The sequence below is a fragment of the Lagenorhynchus albirostris genome, chromosome 3 (genome assembly GCF_949774975.1).
Source record: "Lagenorhynchus albirostris chromosome 3, mLagAlb1.1, whole genome shotgun sequence".
In the NCBI taxonomy this organism is placed as follows: Eukaryota; Metazoa; Chordata; class Mammalia; order Artiodactyla; family Delphinidae; genus Lagenorhynchus; species Lagenorhynchus albirostris.
Window position 1 is genome coordinate 13235052 of NC_083097.1, and position 23913 is coordinate 13258964.

The following is a 23913-nucleotide window of genomic DNA, read 5'->3' on the forward strand; positions in this document are numbered from 1 at the left end:
TAAGCTTTGCTTTTTGTTACTTTTAATGTTCCTTTCCTCATTCCCTTAAGGTGTTTTTTTCTATGGTGCCATTAGTGTCTAAATTTCTATCTCCTGTACTTTAGATGTTAGGTGAATGTTTTATTTGATTGGTTCATGCTAGTGTGATGGGAGGGGTGTGGGCTAGATTTAGTTCAAGGCATTTATAGGCTATGAAATCTTCTAGGTGTAAATGAGGTGCTTTATTTAAGCTGTGCTTTGGTTTATCCAAGCACTTTCCAGTATGCTTACCTTGTTACGACTTATCTCCTCTCCTATAATTGACTAGTATATGTTAATAAATTGTGGTTTTGTCACAGTACTTGAGGAGGGTGAGGGGCGGTGTGTGCATGCTTCATAGCCTTATTCAATTAAGCGTTCTGTTCTTAATTTACTACTAAATCCTCCTTTGGTTTTTAGGTTTCATAAAGACTTTCGTACAGATAAAAGGGTATTCTTGGTGTAGAAAATGTAGCGCATTTCTTCCCACCCCATGGGTTACACCTTGACCTAACGTTTTTATGGGTTGTAGTTGTGCTTACTTTTGCTCCTTTTCAGGGTTTGCTGAAGATGGCGGTATATAGACTGAATTAGCAAGGGCTGGTGGGGTTTATCAGGGTTTATCAATTATAGAACACGCCCTTCTAGAGGGGTGTGAAGCACCGCCAATCCTTTGAGTTTTAAGCTCTTGCTGGTAGTACTCTGGCGAGTAATCTGGTTCCTCTGATTATTTGGGTTTAGGGCTAAGCATAGTGGGGTATCTAATCCCAGTTTGGGTCTTAGCTATCATGTAATCAGGGTATGTTAAAGTCACTTTCGTAGTCTATTTTTACTTTAGTTAGGGCTCATTACAGCTTAATCAAGGTTTAACTTTATTTTGTATTATTCTTTATCACGCTTTATGCCGTATTGCTATTCATTTGGGTCAATCGTATGATCGCGGTGGCTGGCACGAAATTTACCAACCCTGATTAATATGGCTGAGTCGAACTTTCGTTTATGGCTTAGTTCTTTCCGCTGCTGTCTCCCGTGGGGGAGTGGTTGAGCAGGGCGTTGTGAGCTACTGGTGCAGTGTGCTTGATACGTCCTCCTTTTAATCTTAGTGATTCAGAGGGCATTCTCACCGCAGTGCAGATACTTGCGTGTGTAATTCTATTAAAAACTAACAGCAAGGCTGGGACCAAACCTGTGTGTTTATGGGGCTAGTAGGCCCATCCGGGCATTTTCAGTGCCTTGCTTTAGGGGTTGTTTAAGCTACATCAACTTGGCTGTGCACAGATGATGTCTATATGGCTGTGTTGTGTGGTTTGTATCAGATTTAGTATTAAATTTTTGATAAAAGAGCTGATGAATCTAGGGGGATGTCTGTCTGTATGGGTGGTGAACATCTAAGTAGATTATTGGTATGACGGGGGCGTTCTGAGGCTGATTTGTTTTGATGGGTATATTATTTTAGACAGGGGAGGGCGAGTGGAATGCTCTGTCTACTGCACGTATGTACACATATAATATAGTTATGTCCTGTAAACACTGACTGAATTGCACACCATGGATTGTTGATGTTGGTAAATAATATTCAATTAAAGTCCAGCTACAATTTGCTTGACTGTGTTAAGACCTTTTAAGGTCATAGCTGAGTCCAAGCATCTCCCTTAAAAATTAAAAAATACCCAATGCATGAAATCACAGTTATGTGTGAGCATGGGCTCATCAGTCCATCGAGATGTCTTATTTAAGGGGAAAGAGTGGGCGATTTTAGGTGAGATGGCCTTGAAGTAAGAACCAGATGTCTGAGAAAGTTCATCAATAGAAACCCCGACAAGTTATGGGCCCAGAGCGAGAAGAGGGGCACCTGCCGAGCGGGTTGATGGTTTCACGAGGCCTGGTGATCAAGCTTGCGGTCTAACGGACGGCATGTGCATATTGACTGGAATTGATTTGACTCAATGCGCTATGTACGATTAATAATCTGTATGTACTATGTAATGCTAATAATATGATGTACATGCTTATAAGCATGGGGTAAATAGTGTCATGTACGATTATACATATAATGTAATATGTATGTATGAGATATATGTACTTATTAACGTGGTAGTACAGATATGCACGATGTACATGGTAGTATGTGATAAAATGGACTGTTTTGATCCTGACATAGTACTTAATAATTTTGTAAATGTCTTATAATACAATTTCAGGAAATAGTTTAAGGTAGAATTTCAGCTTTGGGTGCTGGTGGTGAAGTTTAGGGCTTCCTCCTTGAGTCTTAGGGAGGTGTGTCGTTCTCCTTTACTGGTTTACAAGACCAGGGTAACGTGATATACCACAAAGACTCTTCATTTCAGGAAATTGTTTTCAATGACGCTAGTTACTGGCATTGGCACTAAAATGAAAAGAAAGTATAAGATAGATGCGAGTTGTCTGATAATGATGAAGGGGTGTTCCACAGGTTGGTTGTCCTCCAATCCATGGTAGTGTTAGTAGATCTGCCACTAGCCCTCAAAATAAGAACTGGCTGAGAGGTCGGAATATTATGCTTCGCTGTTTGGGTGTGTGGAGTATTGGGATGAATGCTAGAATCAGGACTGAGAGTAATAGGACTAAGACTCCTCCTAGTTTGTTGGGGATTGATCGTAAAATTGCATATGCGAATAGAAAGTATCTCTCTGGTTTGATGTGTGGTGGTGTGTTGAGTGGGTTTGCTGGGTTGTAGTTGTCGGGGTCGCCTAGCAAGTCGGGTGAGAAAAGGACTAGTATTAGTGAGGCTAGGATGAGGCTAGGATTAGTAGTAGAGCGCCTAGGATATCTTGGATTGTGTAATAGAGGGGGAATGGGATTCTGTCTGTGTCGGATGGGATTCCCGTGGGGTTGTTGGATACTGTTTCGTGGAGGAATAGTAGGTGGACAGCTGCTAGTGCTGTAATGATGAAGCGGAGACTGAAATGAAAAGCGAAGAATCGTGTGAATGTTGCTTTGTCTACAGAAAAGCCGCCTCAGGTCCGTTCGACAAGAGTGGTGCCGGTGTTTGGGGTTGCTGAGAGGAGGTTTGTGAAAACTGTTTTCCTCTTGGTAGTGCATAGCCTATGAATGCAGTGGCTGTGACTGTAAGCAGTAGAATAATCCCGATGTTTCGTGTTTCTTGAAAGGCATAGGTAGGAGCCATAATATAGGCCACGTCCTGTGTGAATGTAAAGGCAGATGAAGAACGTGAAAGCTCCGTTTGCATGCGTGTATCGAACGATTCATCCGTAGTTTAATGATGTGGGCGTATTCTGCTAGGAAAAATATGGCGAAGGGGCCTGCTGTGTATACGATATTAAAGCCGGAAACAAGTTCGGATTCTCCTTCTGTTAAGTTGAATGGGGCTCAGTTAGTTTCTGCTAGGGTGGAAATAAATCATATCATGGCTAGGGGTCATGATGGGAAGATCAATCATGGTTGTTCCTGTGTTGTGGTGAGGGTTGATAGGGTCAAAGACCTGTTTATTAGGAGAACAGATAAGAGAATAATTGCTCGTGTTACTTTGTATGAGATCATTTGTGCTACTGCTCGTAGGGCCCCAGTTAGTGCATATTTTGGGTTGGAGGCTCATCCAGATCATAAGATAGAGTATACGGCTAGACTTGATATTGCTACTATGAATAATACTCCTAAGTTTATATTAATGAGGGCGTATGGCATGGGTAGGGGGATTCATATTGTTAGTGCTAGAGTTAGAGCTAAAATTGGTGCGATGATGAACACGGAGGTGGAGGATGTAGCTGGTCATGGTGGTTCTTTAGTGAATCGTTTGATTGCGTCGGCAGTGGGTTGAAGTAGGCCGTGTGGTCCTACAGTGTTGGGTCCTTTTCAGAGTTGTGTGTAGCCTAGGATTTTTCGTTCTCCTAATGTTAAGAATGCTACGGCTAAAAGAACAGGAATAACAAGCATTAAGATGTTGATTATAAACATTTTGTTAGGGAGAGGGTTTGAACCGCGGAGTATAAAGGCTTAAGTTTTACACAGTTACTGGGCTCTGCCACCCTCACTAAACCCTGGTCTCGGGTGGTTATTTTGTGTTTGCTTATTAAGTTGAGATTATGTCATTAATTGCTTTGAAGGTGCTTGTTTAAAGTGGGCCATTTCTCTTGTCCTTTCGTACTGGGGGAAATACATAACAGATAGAAACTGACCTGGATTGCTCCAGTCTGAACTCAGATCACGTAGGACTTTAATCGTTGAACAAACGAACCTTTAATAGCGGTTACGCCATTGGGGTGCCCTGATCCAACATCAAGGACAAACCCTATTGTCGATATGGACTCTAGAATAGGATTGCGCTGTGATCCCTAGGGTAACTGATTCCATTGATCAATTTTTGGATCAATAAGTGATATTACGCTTTGTCTAGGGGGCCTAGGCTTTAATCGCTCAGAGGTTTTTTTGTGCTCCGAGGTCACCCCAACGGAAATTGTCAACTCGTGAAGTTCTGTTGTCCCTTGGTGGTTTCATTATGGCTTTTGGGTTTGATTAATTGAAGCTCCATAGGGTCTTCTGATCTTATTTTGTTTTCCCCGCCTCTTCATGGGGAGGTCACTTTCACTGATTAAAAGTAAGAGACAGTAAAACCCTCGTGTAGCCATTCATACAAGTCCTTAAATGAGAACAGATGATTATGCTACCTTTGCACGGTCAGGATACTGCGGCCGTTTAACGATTGTCACTGGGCAGGGGGGTGCCTCTAATACTGGTAATGCTAGAGGTGATGTTTTTGGTAAACAGGCGGGGTTTGTGTTTGCCGAGTTCCTTTCACTTATTTTAATCTTTCTTTGGCTGCACACCTGTGTTGGACTAACAGTGTATTTAATAAATAGTTTAGTGTTGCGTTATATTTATTTACTGTTAATTATCAGTATCTTATTAGTTGCTGATGTAAACTTGTGCAAGGAGAAATATTTCTTGTTACTCATATTAACGGTATTGCTTCTATAATTTTATAGATTAGTCCAGTAGTAAGACTAGGAGCTGATTTATTTAATATTGGAATTAAGGTACACTTATTGTTGAGCTTGAACACTTTCTTAATTGGTGGCTGCTTTTAAGCCAACTATGGTGCTTCCCTGGTGGTGCAGTGGTTGAGAGTCTGCCTGCCAATGGAGGGGACACGGTCCGGGAAGATCCCACATGCTGAGGAGCAACTAAGCCCGTGTGCCACAACTACTGAGCCTGCACTCTAGAGCCCACATGCCACAACTACTGAGCATGTGTGCCACAACTGCTGAAGCCTGTGCACCTAGAGCCCGTGCTCCGCAACAAAAGAAGCCACCGCAATCAGAAGCCTGCACACTGCAACGAAGAGTAGCCCCCGCTCACCACAACTAGAGAAAGCCCACGTGCAGCAACGAGGACCCAACGCAGCCAAAAATAAAATAAATAAATTTATAAAAATAAAATAAAATACGCTGAATTTTACAAGGCAAGATTTTACGTGAAGTGCTTTGAGAAAATAAATATTGATATAAAAGGAATATAAGCTGCAGATTTTTAGGGGAAAAGAAAATATTAAGTTTATTCTACCAAAAGGACTGATTTAGCGTAGCCACAGTTCTTTTTCTTATGCTAAAATACATCTAAAACTTTAAGGGCTTGCAGCAATACCTACAGGATTTGTATATATGCTAAACATAGGTTCATCCATTTTTACTAATAGATTAACAATATAAAGTCAATATTGAGCATGGATTAAACATATTAAGATTAGAAAATGAACAATAAGAGAGGAGAGAGAATGCACTTATTCATTACTTTTGGCTACTCGAGCAATGCTTCATTTTTAAGGAAACACACCCTCAGTTTCCAGATGACTTTGGTTTGAGGTTTGCTTTAGGAGGCTGCATTTTAGTTCATCAGAAATGTGCAAGAAGTTTGATGCCTTAATGAGACATGCTGTCATAACAGAATTAATGGCATCTTTGAGATGCTCCTGAGTCAATGTTTTTCTAATATAGGGAATCTAGTGTACTTGGGAGGAAGTAAAACCCCTCCCTCACTACACTGGAAGGAAGAGAGCAACTGAAAACTTCCCTGGTGGCACAGTGGTTAAGAATCTGCCTGCCAATGCAGGGGACACAGGTTCGATCCCTGGTACGGGAAGATCCCACATGCTGCGGAGCAACTAAACCCATGTGCCCCAACTACTGAGCCTGTGCTCTAGAGCCCATGAGCCACAACTACTGAGCCCAGGTGCCATTACTATTGAAGCCCATGCACCTAGAGCCCATGGTCTGCAACAAGAGAAGCCACTGCAATGAGAAGCCCACACTCTGCAACAAAGAGTAGCCCGCGCTCAATGCAACTAGAGAAAGCCCACGCACAGCAACAAAGACCCAACACAGCCAAAAATAAATAAATAAAAACAAAATAAATTAAAAAAAGAAAGACTTTCTCTCCATCCCCACTTTCATGGCTCCATTTGAGCCTCATCAGAGTTTGCTTTTGCTCCCTAAAAAGAAACAAACAAAACCAAAAAAAAGTTTTTCTTGAGAAAGAAAAACAGAGCTGGAGGAATCAGGCTCCCTGACTTCAGACTATACTACAAAGCTACAGTAATCAGGACAGTATGGTACTGGCACAAAAACCGAAATATGGAACAGGATAGAAAGCCCAGAGATAAACCCACGCACATGTGGTCACGTTATCTTTGATAAAGGAGGCAAGAATATACAATGGAGAAAGGACAGCCTCTTCAATAAGTGGTGCTTATTGGACAGCTACATGTGAAAGAATGAAATTAGAACACTCTCTAACACCATGCACAAAAATAAACTCAAAATGGATTAAAGACGTACATGTAAGGCCAGACACTATAAAACTCTTCAAGGAAAACATAGGCAGAACACTCTATGACATACATCACAGCAAGGTCCTTTTTGACCCACCTCCTAGAGAAATGGGAATAAAAACAAAAATGAACAAATGGGACCTAATGAAACTTAAAAGCTTTTACACAGCAAAGGAGACCATAAACAAGATGAAAAGACAACCCTCAGAATGGGAGAAAATATCTGCAAATGAAGCAACTGACAAAGGATTAATCTCCAAAATTTATAAGCAGCTCATGCAGCTCAATATCAAAAAAAGAAACAACCCAATCCAAAAATGGGCAGAAGACCTAAATAGACATTTCTCCAAAGAAGATATACAGACTGCCAACAAACACATGAAAGGATGTTCAACATCACTAATCATTAGAGAAATGCAAATTAAAACTGCCATGAGGTGTCACCTCATACTGGTCAGAATGGCCATCGTCAAAAAATCTGCAAACAATAAATGCTGGAGAGGGTGTGGAGAGAAGGGAACCCTCTTGCACTGTTGGTGGGAATGTAAATTGATACAGCCACTATGGAGAACAGTATGGAGGTTCCCTAAAAAACTAAAAATAGAACTACCATATGACCCAGCAATCCCACTACTGGGCATATACCCTGAGAAAACCAAAATTCAAAAAGAGTCATGTACCACAATGTTCACTGCAGAACTATTTACAGTAGCCAGGACATGGAAGCAACCTAAGTGTCCATCGACAGATGAATGGATAAGGAAGATTTGGCGCATATATACAATGGAATATTACTCAGCCATAAAAAGAAACAAAATTGAGTTATTTGTAGTGGGGTGGATGGACCTAGAGGCTGTCATATAGAGTCAAGTAAGTCAGAAAGAGAAAAACAAATACCATATGCTAACACATATATATGTAATTTTAAAAAGAAAAAATGGTTCTGAAGAACCTAGGGGCAGGACAGGAATAAAGATGCAGATGTAGAGAATGGACTTGAGGACATGGGGAGGGGAAAGGGTAAGCTTGGACGTAGTGAGAGAATGGCATTGACATATATACACTATCAAATGTAAAATAGATAGCTAGTGGGAAGCAGCCACACAGCACAGGGAGGTCAGCTCGGTGCTTTGTGACCACCTAGAGGGGTGGGATAGGGAGGGTGAGAGGGAGATGCAAGAGGGAGGGGATATGGGGATATATGTATACAAATAACTGATTCACTTTGTTATACAGCAGAAACTAATACAGCATTGTAAAGCAATTATACTCCAATAAAGATGTTAAAAAAAAAGGTCTCTTTATAACTCTTTGTACTCTTTGCAATGGGCTTATTTGTTTCAATTCTATATGAGACTTTACAGTTTGAAAGTTCTGTCCAGTAACAAAATATCTTGGCTGCATTGTTCACTTGAAAATGACAATGTAATTGCCTCACCTTCCTTTCGAACATGGAATTTTGGCTTGCTTAGAGCTTCTTCTCCATTCTAACACTCACTCACAGCAATTACTTCATTCATTTGTGTTTCTAAGAAACTTTAAAACTCCTGGAGGCAGGTGGATAGAGGTGGGAGGAGGGGCAGCATTTTAGAAATCGTGATTAACCCACCAAGGTGTTGGGTAATATTGTGAATTCAATCTGTCTGACACTCATTCTCTTCATTTATAAAGTGAGGATAATAGTGAATGCCTCACATCTCGTACAGATTGAAGGCATCACTTTGGTACACTATAAATATCAAGTATAAAGCTATTTTTGAGCATTTGCATCTGAATTATGGTAGTAATAATAATAAATAGTAAGTAACTACTTTGTGTCTAGAATTATTCTAGTTATTTCCAATTTAATTCTTACAATACTTGAGTGAGGTAGCTTTATTATTACCCCATTTTACAGATGAAGAAACCGAGACAGAGGTTAAGGTTCTTGCCTAAGTTTACACCGCTAGTAAGTGGTCACCTTACGAATTGAACCCAGGCAGTCTGGCTCCAGAATGCAGAACTTGAAACAATGCCAAGAAATAACTTTCACCAAGTTTAGCTGCAACCAGAATTGAAAACTGTCTCAAGTACTGCCTCTGTGGCTACGGCAGGACTGAATAGATACTCCTACGTTAATGGAAATTAAACATTCTCCTTGGCTAATCTTATTCCTCAAATCATTTTCAGCTGTTACAGAGCCTCGGCATTGCTGGAAAGGTTTAAACACCACGTTGTTGATTTAACTTGTTTGTTGTTTTGCAGTCCCCTAGAATTCTTCTGTGTTAATGGTGTGTCACCATGTGATACTAAGTGGAGGACTGTTGCCCTCACACGTTGAGGCTTACGGATGTTATGGATGCAGAGTCTCAGAGCTGTAGATCGTGTTATGATGAGCCCAGCAGACCGTCCTCTGGGGAGTATATGACCAAGTGAGATCCCCAGAAAAGTCAGGAGCCTGGAGTGGCCTGGTTCATTCTGGAATTCACTGAAGATTCAGATCAGATTTTGAGGAACTGCACTGGGCAGTGTGCGCTCACTATGTTTATTGAATGCTGCCTCTCAAATCACAAAAGAACGCCTGATTTAGTCTGGTCTTCAGGTCTTAAGTGATTCCAGTTAAAGTTCTCTGATGCCGCTTCTGATAAGCTCAGTGTCTGTGAAGTCCTACACTAAATTTGATTGGACCAACTTCAAGATGGGAGTATGAAGGCAATGTGAAGAAAAGCATTCCAATCTATCGATTTGACCTTATAATGATAAGAAAAGTGTCAGTCGTTGATTTATTTAGCACTTACAAAGAAATTTCACAAATAATTGTATTTAATCCTCCTAAATTCTTATGGCTTCCATCGGACAAGCATTATTAGCCACATTTCCAATGTGAGAAGTAAGACGCAAAATTATCAAACCAGTAAGTGTTCCACTGGGGACTTAAACACAAGACTTAGACACCACGCCTTCTTACTGCCTTATGCAGTGTCTCTTTTATTTCTTGTTATCGCTCAATGCTTAGAGGCAACTGTCAGTTTTCCATACTGTCTCATGTAATATATTACTCCCAAATCCAAATGGTAGACCACAACATTCTAAAATCCAGAAAGCAAAGAGGCTAAGTGCTGGAAAAATGGAGTGCTGAAAGGGAGTATTATGGGTGGAGCTGGGGGTGGGTGTAGTGAATTCATTAACATAGTTTGCCCTTCCATGCTTATTCTTTCTCAGTACTAAATAGTAGGCAACAATAAGAGTCCCAGAAAGAATTTTTAATCAAATTTAATTTGTTCCAATGATAGAGTCAGAGGGAATAGAGGAGCATTACCATTTATTGGAGTATTTTGCAACCTCGCTGAATGCTATCTGAACGTTGCATTTCTTCATCTTTACCACAACCCAAGTAGGCAATGATGCCTCCGTTTTACAGATGAATAAATTTAGAGTAAGAGGTGGAAGTACTTTGCCTGAGCTCATGCAACTTAGACTTTCTGTGCCAGAATTTGAAACCAGAAGGCTGCCCCCTACAGCCTGGAGGATAGAGTAAGTGCTGAAAACACCAGTCTGCAAAAATATGTTATAAACACTTGCCACCAGCATACTTTCTTTCTTTTTTTTTTTTTTTGCGGTACGCGGGCCTCTCACTGTTGTGGCCTCTCCCGTTGCGGAGCACAGGCTCCGGACGCGCAGGCTCAGCGGCCGTGGCTCACGGGCCCAGCCGCTCCGCGGCACGTGGGATCTTCCCGGACCGGAGCACGAACCTGCGTCCCCTGCATCGGCAGGCGGACTCTCAACCACTGCACCACCAGAGAAGCCCCAGCATACATTTTTAATGAAAATTTTTATACAGGAAATGAGAACATGAAGTGCATAGAGTGAATCACCACTTTTTGAATGCATGCTTCCTTTTCCTGCTGTTACCTGCTACTGAATTTAGTTTGTCTTGACCACATCGACCACTGATGTGACTGTAATATACATTGAACTGTATTTTCACTAATATTTAAGTCAGCCAAGAACTGAGATGGGTTTTATAGAATCCTGTCTGGTGTCTTCTTAAACATTGTGCCTGTTCTTGTTTTTGTTTGGTTTTTTTTTTGTTTTTATATCTGAATTGGGAATGAAGGCACCTGCTTGCCACTAAGTGTACATTTAAAAAAAAATAAATTTATTATTTATTTATTTTTGGCTGTGTTGGGTCTTCGTTACTGCATGCGGGCTTTCTCTATTTGTGGCGAGCGGGGGCTACTCTTCGTCGCAGTGTGCTGGCTTCTCATTGCGGTGGCTTCTCTTGTTGCAGAGCACGGGCTCTAGGCACGTGGGCTTCAGTAGTTGTGGCACCTGGGCTCAGTAGTTGTGGCTCGTGGGCTCAGTAGTTGTGGCTTGCGGGCTCTAGAGTGCAGGCTCTATAGCTGTGGCGCACGGGCTTAGTTGCTCCGTGGCATGTGGGATCTTCCTGGACCAGGGCTCGAACCCGTGTCCCCTGCATTGGCAGGCGGATTCTTAACCACGGCACCACCAGGGAAGCCCTAAGTCTACATTTTTTAAGTCCGGTGAAAGGATGTGTATAAAACCTTCTGAGATGCAGAAAATGAAGATATCTGTAACTAGACATACATGAAAGGGCACCAGACTCTGGCTTTGGGCTTTCCATGAAGGGTTTTCTCTTCTACATTTTAAAATTTCTGGAACATTCCTGTGGTGATTATTTTTATCCTGTCTGAACTAAAGCCTAGTTTTAACTGTTCAGTATTCACAGAGCCAAGTGAATCAGGCCCCAAGATGGCTCGAACCTGGCCAGTTGAAGGGCCCACATTCCTGCAGGATAAGGTCTCTGTTACCAACTTCCACATGCATTCATGTGAAGGTTATTTTTCCATTCGGGCTCTCTTAGCCACAGTAATTTTCCACATCTCCCATCCTTTAGCCTTATACCCTGTTGAAGACTTCTGTTGAACGATGAACACCAGCTGAAATGATCTTCCCTGGAAACTATGGAGGAATGACCACTTGAACTCAGACTCTGTAACTGTTTTATTGTCTCAGACTGTGCTCATCAGACTCCCAGCCAAGTCAATTTCAACTTTTTTTGGAGCCAGATTTGTTCTTATGCTTTTAGAAAAATGGCCATATTTTCATTTCCTTTCTTGATATACTTATTTTCTTTTTATTGCAGTGCATGTATACCTTGCAACTGGAAATCTAACAAGCCTTTCTTATTGGTTGCTCAGTTAGTATACTACTGGTTCAAGTTATTGAGGTGGACAAGTCTTACGGTTATAAAACCTATGTGTACTTAGGGAACAATCAAATAGCAAAGGAAAATTCATGTTATGAGGTCCGTCCCGAGAATAAAACAGAAGAGAAGAGGCTATCACATTTTGGCAGGATAACTGTAAGTTAACCGGTTAAACTTGTATCAACTCTCTTGTTCATACCCTTAGGTAAGTATATTTGTTTCTGGTAGTGTGAAGACATCCAAAGATGTTCTCACAGCTTGGCTTTTTAGATATTTATCTTACGAAGGTATGACTGCAGCAGACTGCTGGGGTGTCACCTAGGCAGGACTACATGAAAAAAGGTGCTTAGTTTGTTATTCCAATATCACATCGGTCTATGTGTGGGAGTCTGAGGTCAGATAGTTATGGGCTCTACGTAGCCCTCTGTAACCTTTCTGAGCGCTTCCACTTTGTGGCTGGGACTGCTGTGACTCTCCCAGTAACGTTAGCTTTACTTGATCTCCATGGCCAATCTTGACCTTGGCTGGAGAGATTTAAGGAGTTCCAACAGAATTCTCATCTTTACCAATGACACCTGTTTTCATCTGGTTCTGACCTTGTAGCCAGTCCTTAGAAGTGGACTGCTGTCTGATTCCAAGATTCTAAAGCTACAGGAAGTAAGACAGAAGGTATCAATGCAGAGACAGACAAATAGACCAATAGAACAGAAAGAAGGTTAGAAATAGACTTATACAATTGATTTTTGACAAATGTGCCAAGCCAGTTAATTCAATGGGGAAAGGATAATCTTCATGACAAATGATGCTGGAACAATGGGACAGTCATATGCAACAAAATTAATCCCGATCCTTCCTTCACACTATATACAAAAAATAACTCAAAATGGATTGTAGACCAAAATGTAAGAGTTAAGACTAACAACAACAAACAGACCAAACAAAAAGAGCCCATAGGAGAAAATCGTAGTGACATTGGTTTGCCAAGACTTAATAAGCTCCTATCTCAGCATTGTGCCTGGTCCCTGGTAACTACAGGACCTGCTTCACCCTCTCCCCCAGTTTAACGGTCTATACGTGCTTTTTAAAAAATTTTTATTTTATTTTATACTGGAGCATAGCCGATTAACAATGTTGTGTTAGTTTCAGGTGTACAGCAAAGTGATTCGGTTATACAGGTACATGTATCTATTTTCTTTTTCAAATTCTTTTCCCATTTAGGTTAGAATGCTGCTTAGAATACTGAGCAGAGTTCCGTGTGCTATCCAGTAGGTCCTTGTTGATTATCTCTTTTAAATACAGCAATGTGTACATTCTTACCAATTTTGCTCTTACCTGTCTGTTCCTATTTTTGAGTATTGCATACTCCTGGATTCTCCCCTGCTGTGGCTGTGCTTTCTCTCCCCTTTGGGCTATGTGGTTATTTCATATCTTGCCCTCATCAGCTCTGACACCTGAATAACAGTGTACTTTTGCCTCGCTCTCTACATTAATGTGTACCACATTTTATTTCACTTGCTGAACTTAAAATGCTCTAATTCCTCATCGTGTTCCATCCCCAAACTTGACCTTCATCAGTTGTTAAATCTTTTCCTGATACTGGCCCCTAAAGCCTGACTAGTTCTTGTCTATGACATGGCGTGGTCAGATTTTCAGAGCATGTTGCAATAATGCATTTTGCTAATTTGTGCTGGCATGTTATAGATCCATGCAAATATTTAAGTAGGGAAAGATTAAAGTCTCTACAGCTTAAATTTTCTTTTATATTTGCTCAAGACCTAACACAGACCTGGATTTTTGTTTTACACGTCCTTGGGAATGAAATTTTGCATTTGCTTTATTTCCCTTTGTTATTTAGAAGCTCTGTTTGCCTCCATTTTCCCTCATCTGTGTGCATTTCTTCTTTCTCTTACATCAATCTGAAATATGAATGCCAACATATCTCCTTTTCGTATCTGACTTATCTGCAAATCTTTCTTTTCTTTTAGCATCTTGCTCTGTCCACCTCAGTACTCATGCTTGTGCCTGTGTTTCGGTTTTCACTTGTTCATTCCTTGTTCATGAGTCTGTCTTCTCTCTTATTCACTTCTGATTTTCTCTGATTTCTTTGATTAAGATAGAAGCAGCTCCTGCATCACCAAATGGCTGGATAAAAAGTGATGCCTCATGCACTTCAAGGTTAGCAAATTTTTCTACATGATCTAAATGTAGGACTGTTTCTATGAAGCAGTGGTTGCCTTGACAGTTAAGCAATTTTTCCACTCTCTGATCAGCTGTTTTCCAGTCATATAAACACTGCTGTACTTGGAGACCATGTCTACGCAAAAGTCTCTCCAGTAGCTTCTACGTTCCCTTTGGGCTCATCTTTTCTCCTCCTTTCTGTCATACTTCCTTGAGTATAAAGAATGTTACTCAAGTCTTGGGCCAACATCTCAGCTCCTGATTCATAAACAATTTTATAAGCCTGTCTCATTCTGAATTTGGAAGTTTGTGCGATTACCCACAGGAAAGAAATGCCTTAAGATTTCATTCAAACTCCAGTTTATCTGGAATTGCTGATAGCCTTTATTCAGATTCCATTGTCAAAGGACTTCTGACCCATGGGCCTGATTTCCCTATAGGAATTATATTTCTGGATGGAAAGGTTATCAAAAATTTTCCAAGTAACTTTGGTTTTCATCCATCTGGTACAGTGTATCGTAAGACTACTTAGGCGCTTGAGGAACAGAATTAAATTTAAATAAGGTGTGCTATACAAGCGATTGGCCAATTAAAAAAAAAAGGTGAAATATGAAGCAATTTCCACTTCTCAAGAATATCGCCTTTAGTAGAAAAGGTTAATGGAATAAAAAAAGCTTGTTTTATCCATTTGTTCTCACTGCATTTATCTTACAGTGATATCATTTCCCTTTGGGGGGTTCTGTACAGAAGCTACCAGAAATGACATGTACCTTCAGTTCTCCCGACTTTGCATCACCAAACTGAGTTTTCTTTTCCTCAGCATGGTGTTTATTTACAGAAACTTGCCCGTTTACTGAAACATGAATGGCTTTGACTCAAACTTGGAGAAGCAAAGAAGCAATAAACGTCATTTAGCCGCACTGAACGTGTCAACACCTGGGAATGAGGTCATGCAAATGGCCATCGTACTTCACGTGAGTGAAACACACCAAGCAGTGAACTAATTAGACTTAAGTAAGCTGGCTTTCATTCCTGCAGACAGTGGAACCAGTTATTTCTTAGGGAAGGGTTTAGTTTTACTCCAGGGCAAGGTTCTGTAACTCCTGTAATACCCCTGAACGGTTCTCCAAATCAGGCCAGATGAAATTGGCAATTCAGAGATAGTTACCTTGATGTGTAAATGGTAGGGTCTTTAATTAGGCTCATTTACATCATTGAGACAGGAGCCTTGGAATCCATATGTGCAAGGATGAAATTAAAAGAGAATCATCTGCCTCTTCATTCTATATATGAAGGAAATTTATAAAACAGCAGCAACAAACCTTAAAACTGTTCTTAGCAGTCTACTTACTAGCCATAAACTGTCTTTCCTGTAGTTTGAATGCCTGATGCATATTCGGTAGCCATCTCTCTATTGAAATGTTCTTCATGTCTATTACTTATGGCTCATTTTCATCTTGAATTTAATACCTGAAGGATTCAAAGTTATTTAAAGGATTCAAAACCTCCAACTCTTCCCCAAAGCTGTAACCTCTGAGACAGAAAACTGTCTGATTAGAAAAACAGACACCTGCTTTGGCTCCTTGAAACACTATGAGAGATATTGCCCAAGATTTTTTGTGGCTTTTCTCTGTGTGTATTAGATAAATTTTAGAAGATTAGGGCTTAAAATTTCACTTTAGATTTTAAAAAAATCATGTAATAGGATTCTTCCATAAGCCTTACTTTATTTAGACACACACATGTGGGTTCTGCAATTATGTCTCTAGAAGATAAACGACATATTAAAAATTGTTTGTATTCACCTTTATGTTTGCATGCTATTTACATGCCAGATAATTTCTCAGAATGTGGCTCAAGTGGATCTTACTATAAGCTGGTAGATGGTATATGGCTAATTTGCAATCGTATGTGTAGAAAACACCCACATTCCTGGTGTGACCACATTATGATGGTTACTGATGTCAGCACACACTTTAGTCCAAGTTACATTTGAACATCCTGTGTCAACCAATCCAAGGTGTGGAAATAAGCAGAGGCTATATTTCTTTCTGTGGTATCAGAATTGATACAGAAATATACCTTTTGACTAAGTTAATCAGCACTTCCATATGTGTGGTAGTATCATCAGCAAAGATCCAGGCTACAGTAAAATTTCTTTGTTAGCAAACTATGGTTGATCAGTTTGCTTGAAAGTTGTGGTTTCAGTGTGCCTGAAATAGTTCAGTGTCCATGGATCCAGACATGTCCACCATTCCCCATGGTCTTGGGGAAGCCACGGGGCCCACTTTTGAAACTTGGAGTCTCGGGACATGATAACGGAGAGAGACCTAAATGCCTATTACAGTAACTCACTCATAGATGTCGGAACGATATGAGGAGAAAGTAAATGACCTACAAACCTGGCATCTCACAAAGCCTTGATGAAAACTCAGATCATTTGACCCAGTTCATTGCTGCAGCCAGTGATACTATTACTGTATCTTGGGTGCTCTGCTCTGTACAAAGCATGTTCCCATCACCAGAACCTTGGTGCTGTTGGAGCCCCTAAATTTGATGGTTGAGAATCATTTTTGTGTAAAGGTGTGTTTGTGATCCTTACCTTGTTCAAAATACTATGAACATTTTACAGAAACAATTAGTCTTTTGTTTATGTGCCTACCCCTAAGTTACAATCATGTGGAAATTTTTCTTTTGGTTTGCAGTAGAAACTGGAACTACAGGTTCTACATAGAGAAACAGATAATTTCACAATGTTTGCTAAAGACTTACATTTTTAGGTCTAGTTAGATATAAACTTTGAGAAGTTGTGAATGCATAGATTTATGTGAATCATATGTCAAATTGCAGAATAACATTGGTAAGCAGTAAGGATGTAACTATAACACGTATAGTTATTATTACAGTAAAGAAAATATGGAACTACAAAGTCTAGACAATGATTATCTAATAGATGTGTCAATTTGAAGAAAATAATTAGTCTAGTGTATGTGATAATCAGTTTTAATTAGGAAGTGGTCGTATATTCCCTCAAACTCATTTTATATAAAATTATCAATATTGAGCACTCTGGGAATTACTTACATGAAGGGTAGACTATGCAGTATGTATGTTGTAGAATCAGATGCATTTAGAAAAAGAGGCTAAAGTGACATTATAAAAGTGGAAGTGAGAAAAATCCCATTCGTAATAATGTGGGGAAAAAGCCATGAAATACCTAGGAATGAATTTAATGAGGAAGACTATGAAGAGAACTATAAAATTATATTGAAAGACATAAAACAAAACCCAAATAAGTGGAAAGACAGACCGTGTTCTGCATAAAAAGTCAATATCATAAAAATGTCACTTCTTTTGAAATTAACATATAAATTTAATGCAGTCTCAATCAGAATTTTTTTCTCTTTTGGAACACATAAGTGATTCTAAATAGGGATATATGTATACATGTGGCTGATTCACTTTGTTGTACAGCAGAAACTAACACACCATTGTAAGGCAATGATACGCCAATAAAGATATTAAAAAAATAAAGTGTTTAGAAGAATAAATGAGTGAAAATTGCCAAGAAATTTTGAAACAGAACAAGAGCAAAGAAGCTTGCCCTACTAGGCATGAAAACCTAATATAAAGCTGCTTTAAATAAAACAGTGCGGTACTGGCCTGCAATAAACAGTTTTATAGAACAAATAGAGATCATTTAACATATAATTAAAGAAGGCATTATAAGTCAGTGAATACATTATATATTATTCAATTAATGCAATAGAAAGAACTGCCCATACTTTGGAGAAATTACAACTTCATACTTCATTACATAACAACGAATTACAGATGAGTGAAAAATCTGAATGCTACAAAATAGACCACAACAGTCTTGGAAGACACTATAAGAGAATATTTATATAATCATCCTGTGGTGATGGGTTTTTTTTTTTAAGCAAGACCAAAACCATAAGAATATAAAGAAAAAAACGACATACTTGATTTCATGAAATTTAAGAACATATGTGAGGGAAAGTCTCCATGTAGTGGACATTTTAAATGTTTCCTCACTGGCTACCAACTTTTGAATGTCATTCAGATGTTTGGGGAATTACCTCCTTTATAAATTCTGCCTTCCTAAAACAGAAGCCAGAAATCCACTTTCCCAGGCTCCCTTGCAGCTAGTGTTGAGATTGGTCTCATGATTCACATGGGCCCATTGTAGTTTCTGATTCAGAAAAAGTGAAATGAAGAAGAAGGTGCCTCATGGAATTAATTATATTGAAAGTGACAGAGAAACGTCCAGCTGTTTGCAGTGACATCCTGCACATTGGAAGTTGGAAGAGAGCAGTGTATCTGGTGTAACAATGCATCAGCTTAATTTGGACACTTCCCCTAGCTTTGTAGCCTCAGAGATCAACTGTTTGTTTCTTCTTGGAACTTCTGTGACCTCTGTAATATTCTTCAATAAATTATTTTTCTGCTTACACTAGTAGGAGTGAATTGTGTTTGCAACCAAGAATTATGACAGAGTCCCTTCCTTAAAAGGACAAAAGACAAATGACAGTCTGGGAGAAGAAGATTACAATCCAAATAACAAAGGGTCAAAACAACTAAAGAGGAAAAAATATGCAAATGATATAAACAGGCAATCCACTAGAGAAAAAATGCAAATGAAAAGCTGCATAACCTCCTAGATAATTTGGGAAACAACAATAAAATCACAAGTTTCAACCATCGCATTTGTTTAAACTCGAAATATGGTTAGAATTAAGGGCTTGTAAGAATGTAGGAAAATAACTACTCTCTTATACCCCGTTGGTAGGAATGTATGGGCCTGAGGCCTTGTGACCTGGTAATACTTTATACAGTGAAAATGTGGGTACTTATTGATCTGTAGTTTCATTCACAGAGATTTATTCAAAAACAAAAGCATTCAATTTCTAAGATAGGCAAACACAAACGTGCATAAATCCAAACACAGGAATGTTTATCACAGCTTTCCTTGGAATAGGAAACAACTGAAATGATCATCAGAATGATGGTATAAGGACAGTTATATTTCTGTAGCCTAGAATTCTTCAGCACTGTTTAAGTGGGTCTATCTGTATCAACCTGAAGACTGTGCTTGACATATTTTAAAATGAAAATATCAAATTACAGTCTTATCCCAATATAAAAGATTATATGTGTAACTATATTTCATAAAAAATTAATATTGTAGAAGATACATACCAAATTGTTACTACCGTGGAGGAGATGTTGGATGTGGGAAGGAGAAACGATAAGCTTTAGATGTTTCTGTGTGGTTTGCATTTGCCACTATTGCTATTATAATCAAAATGATTGTGAAAAATGCTCAGTAGTGAATACCCTATACCATCATCACAGTTTCACCCAACAGCACATTGTTTGTCAAATGCAGAGGTGTAGTCAGTCATCCACTGTACTTTCCCTTCTCTAACTCCCTGAGCCATGAGCCACAATGCCCCCAGCAAGAGTGTCCCCATCAGGCAGGGTTTCTCAATCCTACGCCAAGCTCTCATAGAAACACTTTGATTCCATGCATCTCATCCCCTCTGAAGAGCACATTTTCTACTTCTTCATTCTTTGGCTTTCTCGGTTTTCGCAAAGGAACTGAACGATTGCCATGACTACCAATCACTGAAACAGATCAAAGTTCAGTGGAAAGGACTTGGATGCTGGGTCTTGATGAATTTATTGGGAGAAAAAAAGGCACCTGCTCAAACTTCCTTGTAGATTTCCTTAGGGATGTGCGGCCATTCAGCTCATCTCCCTAAACTCCCATTAAATTATAAGAAGGCAAACAGTTATTATTAGTTTATTGTTTATTACTGTCCTCACATTAGCTTGAGATCAAATTTATGATACAGCCTAGTTGGGTTTTAGGGATTATGTGTACACGTCATAGTGCGTGAAGGCCCTTCACATTTATGCCCATTTTGTAGACCTTGGAGTGTAACCCAACAATTTTTAAATGCTTCTGCTTCCATTTTCTTTCATTTTTGCAGTATCTCCTATGACATAGTGTGGCTCCGTCTAAGACTGAGAATCTTGCTTGTCTCACTTCAAACTCCTTTCAAGCAGTTTGCCATTCCAGGATGGAATAACTATAGTTTCTTGAAGTTTCTAGACAGTTTGTGTAATTTTCTACATCTGACTGTTAGGAAGCAATCTTTTATGTTGAGAAAGTCATTCATTTCTTTCCACTTTTAACTATTGGTCTTAGGATGACACAAATGTAATTTCAAATTACAAATGTTCATTGCTAGTATATAGAAATACAATTGATTTGTATTAATTGTTTGTATCCTGTAACCTTACTAAGGTTACTTATTAATTCTAGTACCTTTTTTCTCAGTTCTTTGGGATTTTTCATGTAGATGATTGTGATTGTGTCATATGTAAATAAATGCAATTATAGTTCTTTCTTTCTAATTTGTGTGTATTTTGTTTGCCTTGACTTACTGCATTAGCTGGGACTCTAGTACAATACTGAATGGAAGTGATGACAACATACATTCTTGCCAATCTTAGGGGGAAAAAACACTCAGTCTTTCACCATTAAATATATTGTTAGTTGTAGGTTTTTTATAGACATCCTTTGTCAGGTTGAAGAAGTTTTCTTTTAATCTTAGTTTTCTGAGAGTTTTTATTATGAATGGATGTTTTGATTTTGTCAAATGCCTTTTTTGTCACTGTTGATCATCTATTGAGATGATCATATGGTTTTTATTTTTCAGTCTTCGAATTAAATTAAGCACTTTTTGAATACTGAACCAACTTTCCATTCCTGGGGGGGAAAAACCCACTTGCTCATAATGTTATCCTTTTACATATTGCTGGATTTAATTTGCTATTTTGTTAAGAATTTTTTATCCGTGTTTGTAAGGGATATTGGTCTGTCAGTCTTCTTATCTTGAAATATCTTTGGTTTTGGTATTGCTGATCTCCTAACATGTCTTGAGAAGTATTCTTTTATCCTATATCTTCTGAGAAAGCTTGTGGGGAGTTGGTATTACTTCTTTTTAAAAAATGTTTGGTAGGCTTCACTGGTGAAGCATTCAGGACCTGAAGTTTTCTTTGTGGAAATGTCTTTTAACTATACATTTAGTTTAATGGGTAAATGGCTATTAAGGTTCTTTTTTTTTCAATGAAATTTGGTAATTCATGTCTCTTAAGGAATTTTTCTGTTTCATCCATTTAATCAAAGTATTGGCCCAAAGATTTTCAAAATATTATCTTACTATTCTTTCACATCTGTAAGATCTGTAATGATGTGTCCTCTTTCATTACTGAGATTGGTAATTCTTTCAGAGTTTCTCTTTCTTCTTCTCTCTCTCTCTTACTCTCGCCCTCTCTGCATATCAGTCTGGCTAAAGGTTTAGCAATTTTCTTGATCTTTTTAAAGGACCAGATTTTGTCACTTTACTATTTTTCTGCTACAGTTGTATTGACTTCAGCTCTTATCATCATTATTTTTCTTTCTACTTACTTGGGGTTTAATTTGCTTTTATTTTTCTAGTAACTTAGGGTAGATACTTAGATTACTGATTTAAGACCTTCTTTTCTGATATAAGCATTTGATGGTATAAACAAACCCTAATTACTGCTTTAGCTGCATCTCACAAGTTTTGATATGTGTATTTTTATTTTCAATTCATTCCAAATAGTTTTTGATTTCGCTGTGACTTCTCATGTGTTATTATTTCTAAATATTTCCTTAATTTTTTTCTGTTTATAAATATATTAGGATTTTCCAGATTTCTTTCAGTTATTGACTTCAGGCTTAATTCCAGTGTTATTAGGAAACATACTTTGTATGATTTCAATCATTTTAAATTTGTTGTGATTTGTTTTATGACACAGAGTATGTTCTAGTTTTATGTTGGCAAAAATTTTTGTGCTCTTCAATGTATATATTTAGCTGTTTTGGGTTTGAGTGTTCTTTAAATGTCAATTAGGCCAACTTGGTAAATAGTATTGTTCAGATCTTCTGTATCCTTACTCGTTTTACTATGTACTTGTTTTATCAATTATTGAGCGAGGAGTGTTGAAGTCTCTCTAAACTATGGATTTCTTTATTTCTCTTTGCTGTTCTGTTAGCTTTTGCTTCATATATTTTGAACCTCTGTTGTTACATGCATACACACTTAGGATTATGGTGCCTTCTTAGTGAATTGGCCCTTTATAATTATAAAACGTCCTTCTCTATTTCAGGTAATATTTCTTTATCTGAAATCTACTTTGCCTGATAATATAGCCATTCAAACTTTCTTTTGATTAGTATTTTCATCCATTTTCTTTAACCTGTCTATGTCTTTTTACTTAAGTGGATTTCTTACATATATTATATAGTTGGATCTTGCTTTTAAAAGTCCATTTATTGTCCCTTCAATCTACTTTTTTCCAATTTGGGTGTTCATACTATTTATATTTAATGTAATTATTGATGTGATTGGCTTTCATAGCTATCATCTTCCTAGTCATTTTATTTTCATTCTTTTTGTTTTATTTTCCTTTCTTCCTCTTTTCTTGCCTTCTTTTGGATTGTTTTGTGTTGTTATGATTCCATCGTGTCTCTACTCTTGTTTTTTAGTTTTCTTTCTTTATTAATTCTTTATTGGGGGAAGTCTCTAGGCTTTACAATATGTATAATTAACTCATTGCCATCTACATTCAAATAATACTATAGAATTTTATATATAGTGTAAGAATCTTACAACAGAACCTTACATCTCTTTCCTCTCTCCCTCCTTTGTGCTATTGTGACCATGTATTTTACCTCTACATATGTTATAAACCGAACCGATGTAACTCTGTTGCTTAGACATTCAATTATCTTTGGAAGTGATTAAAAATAAGAAAAATGGGGCTTCCCTGGTGGCGCAGTGGTTGAGAGTCCGCCTGCCGATGCAGGGGACACGGGTTCGTGCCCCAGTCTGGGAAGATCCCACATGCCGCGGAGCGGCTGGGCCCGTGAGCCATGGCCGCTGAGCCTGCGCGTCCGGAGCCTGTGCTCCGCAGCGGGAGAGGCCACAACAGTGAGAGGCCCGCGTACCTCAAAAAAAAAAAAATAAAAATAAGAAAAATGTCTTTAATATTCACCTTCACTTTATTTTTTCTGGATTTCAACATTACCTTTTAAAGATTCAAATTTTCATCCGATACCATGTCTTCTTTCTGAAGAACTTTCTTTAACATGTTTTGTTGTTGTTGTTGGTTTGCTCTTTGATAATAAATTCTTTCAGCTTTTGTTTGTCTGATAAAGTGTTTACTGTGATTTCAATTTTGAAAGATGTTTTCACAGGGTATAGGATTCTGGGTTGACTGTTTTTCTTTAGTACATTAAGAATGTTACTTTATTTCCTTCTGTCTTGCGTGGCATCTGACAGGGAGTTTGCTGTCATTCCTACCTTTAATTCTCATTTTGTTAAGGTACTTTTCTACCCTCTGTGGCTTAAGGATTATACTTTCAATAAAAGTAAGATCCAGGACGATGGGGAATGTTTCATGCCTGCCCCCAGCAGTTGCTGAGTACAGCTCTGTCTATTCTCCCAATCTGCCCCCAATTTTTGCCATGAGCACTGGCGGGGGAAGCCAGTGACAAAGCAGATTAATGAGTGAAACTCTACCCCTCTCTTGGACTTTGCAGCTATTGTAGACTGGCCACCCTCAC

The 23913-nt window shown here is 38.7% G+C and overlaps 1 protein-coding gene and 1 pseudogene across 2 annotated transcripts in view; one reads left to right on the plus strand and one right to left on the minus strand.

Moving 5' to 3' along the window:
• Positions 1-23913, plus strand: part of FBXL7 (F-box and leucine rich repeat protein 7) — a 415530-nt gene that overhangs the window by 140182 nt on the left and 251435 nt on the right. The gene's annotated exons all lie outside the window — the stretch shown is intronic.
• LOC132517868 (cytochrome b-like) lies at positions 2358-14362 on the minus strand (annotated as a pseudogene).